Source organism: Chionomys nivalis, chromosome 8 (assembly GCF_950005125.1).
Source record: "Chionomys nivalis chromosome 8, mChiNiv1.1, whole genome shotgun sequence".
Taxonomy (NCBI): domain Eukaryota; kingdom Metazoa; phylum Chordata; class Mammalia; order Rodentia; family Cricetidae; genus Chionomys; species Chionomys nivalis.
In genome coordinates this window covers 17,501,315-17,519,993 of record NC_080093.1, presented here as the reverse complement: position 1 = coordinate 17,519,993, position 18,679 = coordinate 17,501,315, and the positions used below count along the sequence as shown (strand labels likewise).

The window sequence follows — 18,679 nt, the reverse complement described above, 5'->3', positions numbered from 1 at the left end:
AATGAAACAGCTAACTCACCCAGGACTTGACCATTATCCCAGTTTTCTCAGGGGCCCCTAAGAGATGCCAGTGACCCCAGATAACAGGAAGCAGTCTAGAGAACACAACAAACACATTCACAAGAGGTGGGGTGGGTAGGTTTTGCTTATTCAGTGGGTTATATATGTTTGTCATCATTTAGAGGGTTGGTGGCAGGTTGTTATTGGTAATGGCCAAGACAAAAGCTGAACACAGGAGACTAGATTTAGGGATTTCATTCTGAAAAATAAAAGAGGGGATACAGAAAAGATAGGATAAAAGAGCAGATTATTGAATGCACTTTCATAGTAAAAAAAATCAACTATTAATTTTAAATACTTTATATTGGTATAGAGTTTTACATATTGCTATAAACTTAAGGTTATTTTTCTTATACTGCATATATATTTCTGTTCTTGTTTTAGGTATTGTACTGTGCAACTCATTTTAAAATTTAATATAAAGTTTTAGCCCTCAAAAGCTACTTAAGATAATAAAGAAATGCAGGTTAATAGTTAGTCAAGTATAACAACCAAATTTATAACCATGTTGGGATGTTTCAAGGTGACACAAAGATATATTTTAGACAGATAGGTTGTCTTTAAACACTTCAAAGACATACAGAATATGGCATTTAAAATATTTTAATAACATGACAGTGAGACACTTCTGCTCCTGGCAGCACCAATTACTTCAAAAAGTATGGTGGGCATCAAAGAACCTCCACATGAACTTTGCTTTTTTGTCGCAAATGTTAGCCACTGAGCAAGAAACTGCATTTGCCTTGACTGCTGACAGTATGCTGTCCAAACTGTACAAGTAGGATACAACAGAAATTGAATGTCAAACTTGCCAAGACAAGGTGGGTCAGTCCTTTAAAATTCCTGCTTCACAGAAAAGTCTGTCAGATATTCTTAGCCTATAGGCTGAAAATGGATGCCCCAGTGTTAGAGAGGACCCTTGGGTGATTGTTTAGGCAGTCAGATGTTTCTGGTGCTTCTATAGTTTCAGACGTTGTTTGCCCTGCACTTTCTGTTTATTCAAGTAATATTTTATCCTTCTTGTGTCTCTGATGGATATTGAAGATTAGATAGTCATAGTTTTATAGTTTGCCTTCTTACCAAATTCAGAAAAGAAACAAACATAAGAGATACAAGGTTTATAAGGTTGAGAGGCATAAAAGCTTAAATTGTTTACCTAAAAATGTTTTGAGGTCTAAAAAGACAGTTTAAAGACTACAAGTTATAATAAAAATGGTTTAGGTATAAAGCTTTAACTTAATCAAGTTAAGATAGATAATAGAGTATTTTCTCTGAACATGCCAAATACAAATGGACTGGACATTGTAAATGTAATTCTTACCTGATAATTTTTCTTACTGTTTACAGTTTTACTGAGTTTGAGTTAAAACTTTTTTATTTGGACAGAACAGGAGAAATTTTGTGGAATATTCCTTACACTTTGTCATGTGCCACTTGATTAGTTTAATTAAAAAGTTAAACGGCCAATAGCTATGCAAGAGGTATAGGTGGGACTTCTGAACAGAGAGAGTTCTTGGAAGAAAAAGGAGAAGTTGTCAGTGGACACAGAGAGAACAGACATGCAAGAAAACAGGTAAAATCCATGAATCGCATGGCAACGCATAGATAAGTAGAAATGGGTTAATTAAGTTATGAGAGTTAGTGGGATAAGCCTAATCTAAGAAAGAAAATAACCAACAATTCTACCCTATGATGCCTATGAGCCACAACAGTCATCATGATACAATAACTCTAAATGTATATAGTAGTGGCATGCATATCTTGGCAGTAACTAAGAGCTCTCTAATTGAACTTAATATACACTCAACAAGTGGTAAATCAAGCTTGGTATGGGAAGTCTAGCCAACTACACAGGGCTAAGGAAGTCATGAATCTGGGAGGAGAAACTACACTAGACAGCATTAATTCCTAACTATACTCTTAATGTTTGTCCTTATACCCACAGATAAAAGAAACGTCTGTTTGTAACCAAAAACATAATCAACTGAAAGGGAGTTGTGGAGTCTATTTTTAATGGATACCTCCACAAAGCAACTCCCACTCCCAAGTCTCTAGGAACATTGTGGAAGAGAGGAGTGGAGAGACTGTAAGAGCCAGAGGACACGATGAAGCAAGCCGCCAGGTCAGACATGCTGAATCTTTCCCGGTAAGACTGGTGCTACACAGATTATTAGAGATGGGTTGATCGGGATATGAGAATTAGCCAGTAAGGGCCAGAGCTAATGGGCCAAGCAGTGTTTAAAAGAATACAGTTTTGTGTTGTTATTTTGGGGCATAAGCTAGCCAGGCGGCCGAGGAGCTGGGGCGGCAGGAACGCAGCCCGCAGCTCCCACTACAGTGTTTGCTGTGAGACTGTCTCTACTAGCAATGCTAGAATCTACATTTTTAAAATTTCACCAACATGAAGGACCAAATACGGATGAACACAGACAACAACAATAGGCATTCCAAGTGGACAGGGGAAAGACCATAACCTTAATCCTACATAAAGAACTACAGCCAACTAAGAAATGCTGAGAGTGAGAAAAATAGTTTTTCCCAGGTAATACACACCAATACCAAATGGTCTGCCCTGAAAACATACATACAAATAACATGCAGACTAATCAAGTTACGCTTAGGAATATGTATGCAATATAAACATATATATAATTATATGCATGTAACAACAATTAATGAAAAAAAGGGCTATATGGAAAAGTTTAGGTGGAGGAATTGGAAAGGGGAAATTATGCAGTTATGATCCCCAAAATAAAAGAAAAATATTTTTAGGAACCTATTAAAAAAAAGGAGAGTCAAAGTTTGAGTGTTTCTTTGTGCTGCATGAGTATGTATGTATGTATGTATGTATGTATGTATCGAAGGGGCACAAGACCATGCAAGTGCATATACAATTCAAAGTTAATGCTAATTATCTTTCTCTATTGCTTTCCACCTTATTTCTTTTGATACGTAGTCTCTCATTTAACCTGCAGCTTGATGATTTGACCAGAAGGGCAGGCCAACTTGTATAATAGAAATGGAGCTCAGATCCTCTGAACGGTCCAGCAAGCATTTACCAACCAAGCTGTCTCCCCTCCCTGAGTTTTACATTTCTTATAACCATGTATGCCATTATTATCCACATCCAGGAATCCCTATACAAATCTACTCATATGAAAGAAATTTTAAAAACATCATTTTCTAAGTAGATCCAATGTATGATCACTTGAATGTAAAAGTGAATTAAATGCGAGTTTTAAATTTATTATTAGATTGAAAATAAGAAACAAATTTGAACACACGGCACAATGCTATATGTGTTATCTCCTGCACACATCTCTTTTCTTAGCATGAAAAAAGCCCAGTAACAAGGGCTTCTTCTTCTGAACCCTCTATGGAATAAATGATTCACAATTCAAATAAATGCTTCAATGATGAAGAGAACTCAGAAAAGATGGAAACCTGAAAGCTTGCCTAGGAGTGTAGCTCAGTGGCGTTACTTAGCATGTGCAAGGCCATAGATTCTATTCTTAGCACTAAAGCAAACAAACAAAAATGCCACTGAATCTCAAGCCCTAAATAAAGTATACTGAAGTGAATGTTTATTTCAAGTGAGCCTCATTAGTCAGCTACCAAACTACCATAGTAGCACATTGTTTTCAGGAACTTGAGTCCACACTGAGGAGTCCATGAGATAAAATTCACAACTATCAGGTGAAAGTTAGAGAGCATGGCCAGACACAAAGTGACTTTGTAACCTCACACAAGTTTCAGATGAATTTAACCTGCAGGGGAGATGACTGAAGGACAAAGTCAGTCTATGTCTCCCTCTGCACAGCCTGACACAGTCTTCCCAAGTTTGCCATTCACCTTAAAATTCAATAACATTTGACAAGACAAATAAACTCAGAGTTATTCAAACGCTTTCCCAGAGTTATGTGACCTAACCTAAGAATACGTTGTTGTAGCTAAGAAACAGGGCTTCCAGAACTAAGGCAGTTGACCCTTCAATCTATCCCAGGCTGACGGTTGCCAAACTATTACCAAATAAGGAAAATGGCAAACAGTACTAGTCCAGTAATCTTTGTTTGCTATTTCCTGTGTTTCTGGTTATACATGTAGCTTGCTACACTATAACTGCACATTCTGGATCATCTTCAATCAGGAACAAGATCCAGTTTTAGATCCTTTGTTTCTTCCTCAAGTAAACTTTGTTAATTCAAACTCTATTTTTTTCTGTTAATAATACACATATGCATATGGATAAAAGATAATAGATACACTTAAATACTTTGTACCTTATAAAAGCTAAGCAAATGTAAGTTAACACCAGTATGTTAGAAAAAAATCAGAGCAAATAAACAAAAGCACAAGCTGATATTTAAAATAACCGGAAGCTACCATGCTAGATGCAGAAGGTAATCATTTCAAAGTTCAGGATTAGCTAAGCAAGAAACCTATTGAAACTAAAGAGATCTTGAAAAATCAAATAGGAAATGTGTGCCAGAAACAGGAAAAGTAACTCAGATGTATAGTAACAGCACAGCAGGCACTGCTTTCTGTTGGGCTATTTCCATTCCCTGATGGCAGCTCTCCTCAGTGGGTAGCCCATAGTTCTGGCACCTTTAACATCCTGGGATCTCCAAGGCAAACTAGGCTTTAACTTCGCAGCTTTATGCAATGGTCTCTTTAGGCCTACATTCAGGGACACCACCTACATGTGCCTGGCCTCAGTGGCTTTCCTTAGTCCCAGAGAAAATTCCATAATTATTTTCTTCTATCCTTAATTTTAGAGTCATGTGACCAAAGCTGCCAAATTCTGCTGCTTGCTGGGGGTGGAACATGGCACCCATGTTTAATACATCTTCTCCAATTTTCTGTTTTTGATTGTTACTTTTACTGCCTAATCTTGGCTATCTTTGAACTTTCTCTGTAGACCAGGATACAGAGGCTCTGAGCCTCAAACTCAGAGATCCACCAACTTCTGCCTCTGGAGTGCTGGGATTAAAGGTGTGTACCACCACTCCTGACTCTAAGATAGCCTTTAATTCCTTTCACAAATCATACTCTGCACCACTGTCTTCCATGTTCCTACAAGTATGGCCCATTAAGCAGTGCTTAATGCATTCCACTGCTTTCTTAACCCAAGGTACGAAAGCCCAAATTCTTCCAAACAAAAACATGGTCAGGCCTATCACAGCAACCCACTTCTGGTGCCAACTTCTTAGTTAGAGGTTTTTTATTGCTGTGAAGGGACTCCATGACCATAGCAACTCTTGAAAGGAAAACATTTAATTGAGGTGGTTGGCTTACAGTTTCAGAGACTCAGTCCCTTATCATCATGATGGGGACGATGATGGCATGCAGGCAGACATAGTGCTAGCTACATCTTTATCAGAAGGTAACAGGAAGTGGACTAAGAAACAGGGCAGTATCTTGAGCATATATGAGACTTCAAAGGCTGCCTCCACAGTAACATACTTCCTCCAATAAGAGCACAACTACTTCACAATGCCACATCTTTTTTAAAATGTGTTTTTAATTATAATTGTTTTCATATAATATATTTTGATTCCATTCCCCTCCCTCAACTCCTCCCAGATCCTCTACACCTCCTACCCATTCAACTTTACATCCTTTCTCTTTTGCAAAAATTATCCATTTCTTTTCTTGAGTGTGCTGTCTGTACCTCTGCTCTCTGCGGAACCCACAGGAGTTCCCACTTCCTATTGCACTACTGCACTCAGTTTCATTCCAACCTGGCTATCAGTGGCCCCACTGGCCCTCAGGCCAGTGGGTGGAATGGTAAGAGTTCTTCCAAATGGTGTTGATAGGAAAAGAAAGAACACAAGGCCACATCTTCTAAATATTGTCACTCCCTTTGGTGGTCATTTTCTTTCAAACCACCACAGGAACATATCACAATAGAATTTAGCTATAAAGATGAATGAACTAATGCAATTTGTAGGGAAAGAGATGGAACTAGAAAAAAGTTACATGTGAATATATAACCTGGAGTAGCCACAGATACCAAGAAAGTAAAAGGAGATCATGGAGTCTTGGAGAAACGGAGGTGGGCAGTAAGATGAAAGTGCTCTGAAGTGGGAAAAGGAATAAACTGGGCAGGGCTTTAACTTGAGAAGGTGAAAAGAAATACAGAGGGAGAAGGATAAAGGAGGAATAAACAACAATGTTCATTGTTTTAAAAACAATAGAGAATGTTTGAAAAACTATATGGAAACATTATTTTAAAAATACGTGTATATATATGTACATGATACTGTATATTATATATAACACCTAAGAACCAGCTATACTAAAATATATGTGATATATGTGCATATATGTGTGAATATAGACTAAATATATGAATTTATATGTGCATGTATATATACATATATATGTAGTAGCATTTCAATTGTATTTTAATAAATAAAGGCTGCCTGAAGATCTGAGAGAAAAACAATCCCACTGATCAGCCTTATAGACCAGTTTATGGTAACACACACCTTTAATCCCAGTAGCCACAATGACATGCACCTTTAATCCCAGTGATGCACGCCTTTAATCCCAGGCCTAGAGAGGAATATAAAATGGAGGGAGAGACAGCTTTTAGATACAGAGTCTCATTCTAACATTCCTGAAGACAGGATCGCCATTTTGGACTGAGGTCGAGGTAAAAGCTAGTGGCTGGCTGTTTTGCTTTTCAGATCTCGAGGTTGAACTCCAATTTCTGACCCAGAGTTTTTATTAATTGTGCTTTATATATAGACTGAAACATATATGATAGAGTTTCCTTCTTCAGCCTCCCCAGTGCTGCAGTTACAGGCATGAACTAACACGTGCTGCTAAAAGTGAAGATTTAAAATGACTTCTGTTCTTGCTTTAATTTCTTCTAGGCTGCATCTTTATGCTGCATGTTTCATGCTCACTTTGCATCGTAATGACTATTTTATTAGTAGATGATATTTTATGAGAAATGGCTTACTGTGCAATCATGCAGACAGAGCATTGTCTTAAGGTTCAGTTACAAGAAATTCAATTATGAATTTCTAAATGTGCTGCTCATACAGCAAAATTGAAATGTGTTTTCTTTTCAGTTTTTTCAAAACTGAAAAAAAATCCTAACAGGTCAGCATCTCTGCTTTTCAAGGTCAAATAGTGACTTTACAACTTTCCTTTCAGGAAATAAAATGAGACTCTAAAGGCACAGCAATGGAATGATCTGCAATGACAATGAGTTACTTTATTTGGAATTTGGCAAACATATGTAAACCTATTACACGTAAGGTGTGTTTTCCAGGGAGGTGACAAAGAACACGTGCAGATCATAGATACAACTGCAGCAGTCTTCAAGGACCAACATTCTAGTAGAGACTCATCCAGATTGTAATTTATAAGAAATACTAAGAAGGACATGAAACCCAGTACCCACCTACCTAACAGAAGACACTCACTATGTGCTGAGAAGTAGGAAAATGCTTTCTGTATTTATAAGATCTATTTTTAGAACATCTTTCTGAGGTATTCTCCTTATAAATCATATTTATCTGTAATAAGCAGTAAGGCAAACAAAGGGAAAATAACCCATTTACCACCCTTCAAAGTTCCAGAGTCAACTCGGCTCTATTAACAGTGCCTGCTACATGGAGGAGGTTGAGAATTGCTTCAGTCCAACCTATTGCAAAAGTTTCATTTAAAGCCAGTTATTTTCAAAATTCATTTCCACATAGACTAACAGCACAAACCAGGGAACAGCGACATGGCGCATGGGTACAATACACCTGTTTATTGAGTTTTGTTTGTTCTATGACACAAAGCTAAAAATACTGAAATTATTAAAAATTAAATTTATTTATGGAACAGAAATTGAACTTCTAGTGTCTGCTGATAAAATTTTGTTGTTTTGTTTTAATTTGTATTTATTCTTTGGAAACTTCATATATAGATACAATGTATTCTGCTCATATCCTTCCAACGCCTACGTGGAGCCTCTATCTATTCATTTCCAACTTCATATTCTCCTCATCTCTCTTCTTTGAAAACTCAGGAGTCCAGTTAGTGCTGTCCTACATCCAAAGGTGTAGACTGTCATGCAATCGATAATGGGAAAGCATTCTGCGGCGTCCCATTTCAAGTTTGAAAAGGTTTTATCTCAGAGGTGCTCACATCTGCAAATGATAAACTACTGGCTGACCTATGGGTAAGTGTTATTTGAATGGCTGCCCTAAAAGAATAACTCTCATTTAGAAATGTATTTACCAACATTGTAAGGATTCTTTTTTGGTTTTGTTTTTCTAGCTGGGATTTCTCTGTATAGCTCTGGCTTTCCTGAAACTCACTTTGTAGATCAGTCTGGTCTCAAACTCAGAGTTCTACCTTCCTCACTCTCCTGAGTGCTGGAATTAAAGACATGAGCCACCACAAGCTGGCAATATAAGCATTCTTTTTAAATACAAAAAATATCTAATATCCATGATCTCAAATGATGATAGCTAGACATTTTTAATCCTTTGGTTGAGAAATTACATAATAAAGAGTTGTTATGAACTCCAAAACTTTTAAGAAAATTTTATTTTTATTTATTATAATAGTAAAATAATATTTAAGAAGTTATTCATACTATAATATATATAAATATACTAATGTATATGTTATGTTTCGCATAGTATTAGTTAATGATTTATGTGCAAATAAATCTAAAGTTCTTTTCTATTTTCCACGTATCCCTATAACCTTTAGTTTATATTACAAACCACTAATGTACAACACTAAGAGTCAGTCACAAACTCAAGAATTCACCCTTTCAGCTAGACTGACTGGTCAGTAAGCCTCCCAAGATCATTTACCCAGCTTGAAGACACAGATGCATGCCACCATGTTTGTCATTTACCTAGGAATGAGGAATTCAAACTCAGAGCTTCACACTGGTGCAATAGGCACGTTACACACTGGACCATTTCCTCAGCCGCCCAACACTAGACTTAAATAGCGTCTTAGTTATAGTTACTGTTGCTGTGATGAAACACCAAGACCAAAAGCAACTTGGGGGAGTAAGGGTTAAGGCTTCCACATCACTGTTATTCACTGAAGGAAGTCAGAACAGAAACTCAAGAAGAGCAGGAACCTGGAGGTGGGAGCTGACATAGAGGCCACGGAGGAGAGGAGTGCTGCTTGCTTGGTTCTCAGGCTTTACACTTCTTCCTTCTTATAGAACCTAGGACCATCAGCCCAGGGATGGCACCATCTATAACGGACTCAGCTCTCCCCTATTGATCACTAATTAGGAAAATGCCCTACCCAATATTACCGTCAAGCCTTCTTGTTACTCTCTCCGTTCTCTGCGCCCCTCCACAAAGCTCTTCTACAATGATGCCCTCCACTCACCACGGGCAGAAACAACACAGTCAAGCAACTGTGGATTGAAACCTCTAAAACTGTTAGTGGAAAACCTTTGTCTCTTGAATTGTTTCCCTCAGCTGCTTGTCAAAAAACAGACTCTATATCTCCAATCATGGAAAAAAAAAAAAGCCAGCTAAATTCCAGTAGAGGGCCACTGAAGCATAATGTCCTGACTATATCAAGCTGAATAAAATCAAGGAAAGAGCAAGAAACCATTATAGCCAGAAAGAGTCCAGGGAGATATGATTCTTAGATGTAAGATGACATTCTAAGCAACTGATAGGAAATAAGGCGAAACTAAGAAAATACAAACAAAATATCACTGATAAGACAGACAGATAAGAAAAGAAAAAACAGAAAATGTTCTACAGATTTGCCTATGGCCAGATGTTACAGAGGCATTTTCTCTACTGAGATTTCCTCCTCTCAACTGACTATAGCTTAATATAAAACTAGTTAACATAAAACTAGATAGCAAAAATAGAAAATGTCTTTGGGATTTTAATTGATCAAACTAATGGTGACACACATTGTCTAATGGACTAAAGCAACATATCTTAACTTTTAAAAAAATTTACTAACTTTTCTGTAAGGGGCCTTAGAGATACTGTGTTTTCTTAGATTCTTTCCCTGTCCATTAACTTTTAATACTACACATATTCTATATATCTGATTTGTATTGTGTATCATAGCCTCTTGGAGGGTCACAAACTATTATAATATCTAAGTTTTCCCCATATACAATTCCCCAGAACCAAGTTTTAATCCACTTGAGAACTGTATTGCTTTTACTGAGAATGTATGAACTAATATTTTTTTATTCATGATCCTATTTAATCTTTACACTGCAATTACTAGCCACAGAACAGACCAAGACATGTACACCAAGAGTGAGTGTCCCTAGGCTGTTGTTATTGGGAGCTGTTGTGGACATATAGAAGATGAAGCCTCTGAGAGGTCCGGAGACACTGCTGCATGCCCTTGACAATGACTATTGGATCGTAGTATCTTCTTATTTTTCTGCTTCTTGGTTCATGATGTGAAGTTTTTTCTAACACAAACTCTCTACCACTGCCATTATACACCCTTACCAGAGGCCATGATCAATGGGACTGTTCACTCTTATAATGGAGTCTTCAGAGTAATGAGTTCAGGAAATTTGTTTTCTCTTTATAAATTGATTAACCCTGGCACTTCAGTATGATAATTTAAAACAGATTAATATGGTGGTTGAACATAATTATTTAATTTTAAGAATCTACCAGGTCTACACAAGGACTGACACTCAACAATCATGCTTCTAGATGTAGAAGAAAAATCTGAATTAACAGAGAACCTTTTCTCAACCAGAAGAATTAATATAATTTATATGATCACAGTTGCTCTATCTATCTATCTATCTATCTATCTATCTATCTATCTATCTATCTATCTATCTTCTATCTACCTACCTACCTATCTGTCTATCCATCCATCCATTCACCCATCCATCTAGTGGTGAAACTTCATAGTCCAGGTTGGCCTTGAACTTATGAACCTCCTGCTTAAATACCCTGAGTTCTAGGAAGTACAGGCATGGGCCACTATGCCTTGCTAAAATTACACACTTTAAAAATAGAGGCTATATTAAATGATTCTTATGGTACTTCTAAATATGATCAACATTTTTCCTGTTATATTACTTAAGCCCCCAATAAATGTGGCAAATATTATTAATCTCACTTATGGATGAGCTTTCAGAACTTGTAGGACCACACAACTGATAAATGGCAGAGCTCAGATATACACAGAGGTCATGTTTTATAAGGAAGTTGATCTTTCCCCAGGCTAGCAAAATGCAATGAGACTATTCTCCTAAGATGCTGGGCAGTCTCATCGAGCTGCACTTCCAGTCAGCAACATGGTCATAGAAGTAAATAGGTGATGCTAGATGCTCAGTACTAAATGAAAAAGGCATGCATACAAGACATCACGCAAGTAATTTCTCTGCTGTATTCTCAGTCTTCTCATCCATGTATGGCAGGATGGAATGGTCAGCATCTGCACAGAATATCCAATAAAAGAAATACACTATTGTTTTTCCTGAATTGTTTAAAGAGAGAAAAATGTTATGCTTTATCCTTCTCAAGTACACTAATACATCCCTTAGTTTCCCTTATGCTGCCAACATCTATAGTCACCCTAATTCCTTGCACAAAAATGACACAGCATTAGATTATAGCTTATACACACCTTCCCATATACTTTAAATCGTCTCTAGCTAACATACAATGTCAAATATAAAGTATATTCTATTTAAATAGCTCTTGTACAATATTATTTAAGTAAAAATTGCAAGGAAATCTCTATAAGTAATCAGTGGGGATTTAGTTTTTGTTGAATACTGCCTATCTTTGTTTGGTTGAATTTATGAATCGAAAACAAAGGGTTGAGTGAAATTTTCTATTGAACAGAATCTGGGATTCATTCAATTTTGATTCACCTCCATGCCACAGTATAGTACTATATATACAGTAATTAATACATTTTTAAAAATCACTAAGTTAAGCATTTCAATTTTTAGTAGCAGGAAAAAGATGCACTGACTCAAAGACATGAATTACTATGTAACAGGACATTAGTTGAAGTGTCTGGGCCCTAGACAACTCCATATAGTTCAAGCAATGACATTTCTCCATGTTTTTTTTCTCGTGGCTCTTTGGGACTGTCCCTCCCACTTCATTCTGAAAGTGACTGAGACATTTGATGATTTCAATGTCTATTCTTCTGTTTTTCTTTTTTCTTTTTCTTTTTGTTTAGGGGGCACAAACACAGTCCACTACTACAAGTTATGCACTCTAGTTTCTGCATTTGGGGAAACGTAGGAGTCAGCACACGCCAAGTGTAATGGATAAGCCTTGCCCTGGGAAAACCACCTTGGTGATCATGGGCTCTCCCCTGCCAGGTAAGTGTTCAGTATCCCTTCTTAATACAACATGCTGCATTAAAATGGAACTGCTTTGTTTCTTTTTAAAACACAAAATCCTCAGCCATTGTGTGTTCAAGATAGCTCCCCTTCCTCAGTCAGATTCTGATTGTGTTTCTGCTGGCCTGTCCAGCATTCCTAGCTATCAAGTGTTTTGCTATGAACTTTTAAAACTACTTCTCTTTGTAGTCCATCTGGAGTGGTTTATGCTGATTTCCTTAAAGTTCACTAGTTCTTTTCTTGGTCGCAAGGAGTCTGCTGATGAGCCTATTAAAACTATTCTTCAGTCTTATTACCTTAGTCCTATTACCTTGTGTGAGTTTTTCTTTCTAGCATTTCCTTTTGACTGTTTATTACAGTTTTTCTTCTCTGCTAAAAACTTCCCATCTGTTTCATAAATGCAATCTACCATTTCTAATCAAGACTTAGAAATATTAATTGTAGTTATTTTTAATTTCCTGTCTGATGGTTTAAACATCTGAGTCCTCTTTGTGCCTGGCGCTGTTGGTTTATTTATCTCTTGACAGAGGTCCCATGTTGCCTTGGTTCATGTGTGCATCTCATAATGCTGAAGTGATTTCTAGACACATGTTCAGGATGGAGTACTCAGTAGTATACAGAACAGAAATGAGCATGTCTGTTCTTTCCTGGGATTTTATTGTGATAAGGTAAGTTTTTCAGATAAAGAATCAAGTTAAATTGGGTTTTGTTATTGTTATAGGATGAAATTACTGTAGTCTTATCTCTTTGCTTAGGCATAAAGATGCTTTTCAATGTCCCTTCTGTATCTATGGTTCTCTATCTTTGGTATGTTCTATATTACTTTATATCAATATCTCTAAAACATTTATAAAGTTAGACTGCCATTGCTCCTGCCACTCATGAAGCAGTAGACCATTATCACTTATTATGTAATTGCTGACACCAATGATGGAGGCTGAGAGTACGCTTATCTGTTGTCTTTTTCTAGTATCACATTAGGCATGTCCTGTGCTCCTAGAAGAGAAATTTCTCAGTGACCTTACACTTTGTGATAGGATACAATACCCTAATAGTTGGGCCTGACCTAGTTTCTGTCCACACACCAAGAAGCATTTACCCTTTTCATTTTCTTTTCTGATAATCACAGTGGGGCTAGTTTGTGGTGACAAAGTTTTCTATCCTTCTTCCGAGGGCTTCCATCTTCTGCCACATAGAAAAATGCGGACCACCCAGGAATTCGCCTTTTCTGCAATGACATCTAGATCCACACATGCACAATCAAGGAAGACTCTTCAGTCTCCATGTCATTGCATCTCAAATCTCCCTTGAGTCCTTATTGTGGAAACAAATGCCAAGTATGGACCCTTCTTTGCCTGAAGCTTCAGAACACTCATGCTTACTCAACATTCAAAGATAGTAATTCAAAATTTCATCTTAGTACATTTTGTAAAACACAGCTTCCTTTAGAGACCAATCTTTCTGCCAGAAAGAACAGTTTCTATATATTATGACTTCATATAATATCTGATCTTTCTAATTGTCAGGGTAGGAATGACTCTCTTCACACCTTTCTACATCACATATAGAAAGTGTCCACATTATGTCCTCCAGTTTTTAAATCTAGGGATAGAGTTCTTTAAAATTTAAAATCAAAAAGAAAGAATCAGAGTGAGTACATTTATGAACTTCTGGTTTTTTGAGCAGATTATCAATTAAGCTGGTTGTTGACCATGAAAATATAAATTCTTCAGCATGTTATCTTCAAATATAAATCTGTTCACCTTTAATTTGAGAGTGCTGCTCACTGTGTGAAATAGAGTAGGTAAAATGACCCCACAGTTTTTATAGAAACTTCACAATGAGCCAGCAAGATGACTCAACATTCAGTGGGTTAAAGTGATTGCAATTAAGTCTTATATTCTGAGTACAGCTCTTTGACTCATGGTAGAAGGGGACAATACAGTCCTGAAAGTTACACTCTGATCTCCATATGTGCACTATGACACACAGCCCTTGTGATATGGGATATCCTTCTGTATATGTGCTGCTTTTATTGGATGATGAATAAAGCTGTTTCAGCCAGTGACTTAGCAGAGTAAAGCCAGGTGGGAAATGCAAACAGATATATATATATAGAGAGAGAGGAGGCAGAGTTGTGGAGACACTATGTAGCTGCTGAAGGAGGCAGATGCCATGTAGCTGCCCAAGAAGCAAGAGGTAACAAATCATACACCATAAAATCAAGCATAGTCTCCACCTATAAAGTGGTGCCAGTGTGGGCCAACTACATCTACATAAAACCTGAGAGAGCTTGGGAAGGAATTCTAGACACAAAAGAACAGAGTTAAGAATGGCTTCTTGGTAGCAGCATTTTCTCAGTGTGCTCTGTTTGCTAGTGGCAAGCAGAAGCTTGATTTCTGTAAGAGGTTTCCTGATTCAGCATTAGCAGCAAAAACTTTCCTTTACGAGCTGGCTTCCTGGTTCATGCTGGTCCAGTTACAAATCACTTCTTAAATGGTATCTGTGAGCAACATGTTACAAATTGCTTAAAAGCGACATAGACCCACTGCATCCCTGGAGCTGGGGCAGTGAGCATGGCTCGCATAGGCAGTGAACATGCCTCCGCCATGTTGAACTGGGTTGAGCAAACAGGCAGGACTGTGGAGTTGATCCTGGCCATGTCTGCTTAGCATTAGAAAAAATTTGCTCCTGGTCAGTAAATGATTACAGATATGCAATAAAGACAGATTCAGATGAAAAGGACCTCTGAATGGGTCCCAGTGTTCAATAAATGTACATGGGCTTAAGAAAGAAAGAAGAAAGAGTATAGATATAGATTAAAGGGATAAAGTTAATAAAATAAACATTAAAAAGCAATAGAGTAAAAAAAAATAAGCCATGTGAAGATAAGAAACACACAGACAGTCTGGATTATGTATACTATTGTTTTCTTTAAATTTTTTGAATGTGAATGAGCTAACTGCAGAGAGACATTTCATTTTACATGCTGTTAAGCTAATATATATATATATAGTATCTTGACTTCAAAATCTGCTGTGACCCTGGAGCTGGGGCAGTATAAATAGCTCTCAGAGGCAGTGAACATGCCTCCACCATGTTTGACTGGGTGGAGTCAACAGGCAGGGCCACGGAGTTGGTCCTGGCCATGTCTGCTTAGCATTTAAAAGGGGGAAAATGTGCTCCTGGTCAGAAAATAATTATAGATATGTACACAATAAAGACAAATTAGATGGTAAGAACATCTAAATGAGTCACAGTGTTGGATAAATGTATGTAGCCTTGAGAGAGAAAGAAAAATAGTATAGACAATTATAAGAGTAAAGTCATAGTTTAAAGGAGTAAAGAAAATAGAATAAACATTAAACTTGTAGAAAAAGTAATAGAGTAAGAAAAATAAGCCATGTAAAGATGGAATATACACAGGGAGTCTAGATTATGTATATTATTGTGTTTTCTTTGAAGACATAGAAGAAAACAACTAATAAACTAATAAACAAGGCAGAACAGTTCTTCAAATTTTCTGCTTCTTGGAAAAGTCTGCTGGATACTGTGAGCTTTGTGGGCTAAAGATGAATGTCCCAACAGTACAGAAGAACTTTGGGTGACTGTCAGGCAACAAGATGTCTCTGTCAATTCTTGAACTTTAGAAGTTGGTTACAATGTACTTCCTGTTTACTTAGGTAATATTATATCCTTCTGGGGTCTTTGAAGAGTTGAAGAGAGATAGTTATAGCTTTCCTTAGTTATGATAAAATAAATTAGATATAAAACTTTAGACTCACAAAGATAGGATAGATCGTAAGAGTATTTTCCTTAATTGGTCAAATGTAAAAGGTCTAAATATTGTAACTACAATTCTTGCTTGATAACTGTTTTGCATATGTAATTTTACTATATTAAAGTCAAAACCTTCCATTTTAATGGGACAGAAAAGGAGAGATGATGTGGGATGTTCTACTGTATATGTGTTGCTTTTATTGGTTGATGAATAAAGCTGTTTTGGCCAATGGCTTAGCAGAGTAAAGCCAGACAGGAGATCCGAACAAAGATATAGAGAGAATAGATAGAGCTGAGGAGATGCCATGCAGCTGCCCAAGAAGCAAGAGGTAATAAACCATGAGTCTTGTGTTAAAATATAAAATAATAGAAATGGGTTAATTAAAAATGTTAGAACTAACTAGAAATAAGCCTGAGACATCAGCCAAACAGTGTTGTAATTAATATAGTTTCTGTGTTATTATTCAGGTCTGGGCAGCTGGAAAAGCAAGCATAGTGTCTACCTATACCCCTGTCCCTTAAAAAGTATCAAGTTTTTTAAACTAAAAAGAAAGAAACTTCAAACTCATTTTTTTATCTCTTAAAAGATCTTCATGGTTGTCTAATAACAAATAGTAAGTCCTGAAAACATACATACAAGTAACATTATACAGATTGAGCAGGTTATACTTAGAAATATATATGCATACACACACACATATGCATGCATGCAATAACAAATAATAGTAAAAAGAGACCATGAATTTGAAAGAGACCAAGGAAGGGGAAATGGAAGAGTTGGTATGGGGGAAGGGAAGGGAGAAAACACAGCTGTAATCTCTAATCATGTAGTTTGGTGTGTTTGTGGGTTTTTTAGCAGTGGAAACAGGATTTGTCCCCCGCTTCATGAGTTGGCCTTTTGGAACCCATTTCCTATGGGCCTTGATGCAGGGTGGAGGAGCTAAGTCCTGCCTCAGTTTGATATGCCAGGCTTTGTTGACTCCCCATGGGAGGCTTTATCCTTTCTGAGGAGTAGATGGGACAGGGAGTAGAAAGGAGGTGGGGGAAGGAACAAGAGGAAAGGAGGAAGGGAAAACTGCAATTGGTATGTAAAATAAACAAAAGATTAAAAATGAATTAAAATAAAAGTTTTTTTAAAAATGCAACTACATTACTAATTTATTAGCAGCCATTACAGTTTATGCTAATTTTGGACTGTTCAAATTTAATTTTTTTTCTATAAAATGGAAAAGGAATTTCAGTTTATGTGCAAAATAATTTAAATTGTGATGAAAACAATTCTAAGGCTGGAAGACCCAATGTACTGTAGATACTTTATCGTTTGCTTCCTCGAGTTCTTAAATCCATCTTTTTACACATTTTTGTGACTGGGGAGTCAAATAAAACAACAGGCAGGTCTGCAGGACAGTCTACATGCAAATGAGACACTTATCCATGGTTGCCAGGCCACATCCTAGACAGAACTAATCATTCCAAGAGAACCAGACTGTTCTCCTCAAAATAATGACAAGCATGGCAGTGACAGCTTTCTCAGCATCACCTGTGAAATGAGAACTGAGCTATCAATCATCAGGCAGATGGCGCATTCCCTAGGAGGCTTAATTATCCACTCCTCTTTCTCAACTTAAGCTAAAGTTCATGTTAATGTCAGAGGAGGAACTTGGAGACTTGGGGGTCCCCGGGTTTCCTCATCGTTTCCTTTTCTCAGTGTGGTCATGTTTAATAAGCCGCTTCTCCCTCACTTTCATTGCAGTGGACAGCTGAACCTAGCCCACTGGGGCAGCTGGAGTGCCAAGTTTTGTCCTCAAAACTTTGCTAATAATGCTGTTTACGCTGATTAACAGAAAAAAACAGGTATTAGTGTCAGCAAGTTAAGAACAAGATTTTTACTAAAACTTGGGCAACCTGTGTTACCTAATAAGTATTGTTTAAGAAGTATGTTTTAGTCATTTCTTTTATTTTTGGCTACCTAGTCAACTGCCCAGTACTAGTGAAGTCTTGGGATCTTGGAAAACAACCTATAATTACCACTTTAATAAACTATAATAATCCATAACTACATTCTAAATGTTTTCCTTGCACTCACAGATGAGTGTAGTCATCACCACTCATCAAGTAAACTTCTCTTTGTAACAAAAAGTGTTATTTCAAACATTGTTTTTACACTTATAATAATGTCAGCCCATTGCTTACTTAGTGTTGAAACTTGTACTAAAAACTACATTCAAGAAAACTAGATAGGATTAAATGCAGTAAAGAAGTAAAGAATGTTAGACAACTACTACAGAATGTCATGTTACTGATACAGCAGAATGCAGTTTCTCTTGAATTCCTTTCCTTCTACTAAGATTTGGAAATTTTAAACAATAAAGTCAAAGTTTTTCAATAATAGTAGTGTGTGTGTGTGTATGTGTGTGTGTGTGTGTGTGTGTGTGTATGTGTGGGTACACATGCATATGTAAACCAGATAATGGTGTTCACCGTGTTTTT

At 37.0% G+C, this 18,679-nt stretch overlaps 1 protein-coding gene and 1 non-coding gene across 4 annotated transcripts in view; both read right to left on the bottom strand.

Annotated features, from left to right (window-relative positions):
- The window catches only part of Hpse2 (heparanase 2 (inactive)), a 611,174-nt gene that overhangs the window by 291,686 nt on the left and 300,809 nt on the right, over positions 1-18,679 (bottom strand). The window lies entirely within an intron of this gene.
- Positions 12,238-12,396, bottom strand: LOC130880853 (U1 spliceosomal RNA). The gene has a single exon (XR_009057654.1). It is a non-coding gene; the product is annotated as a U1 spliceosomal RNA (small nuclear RNA).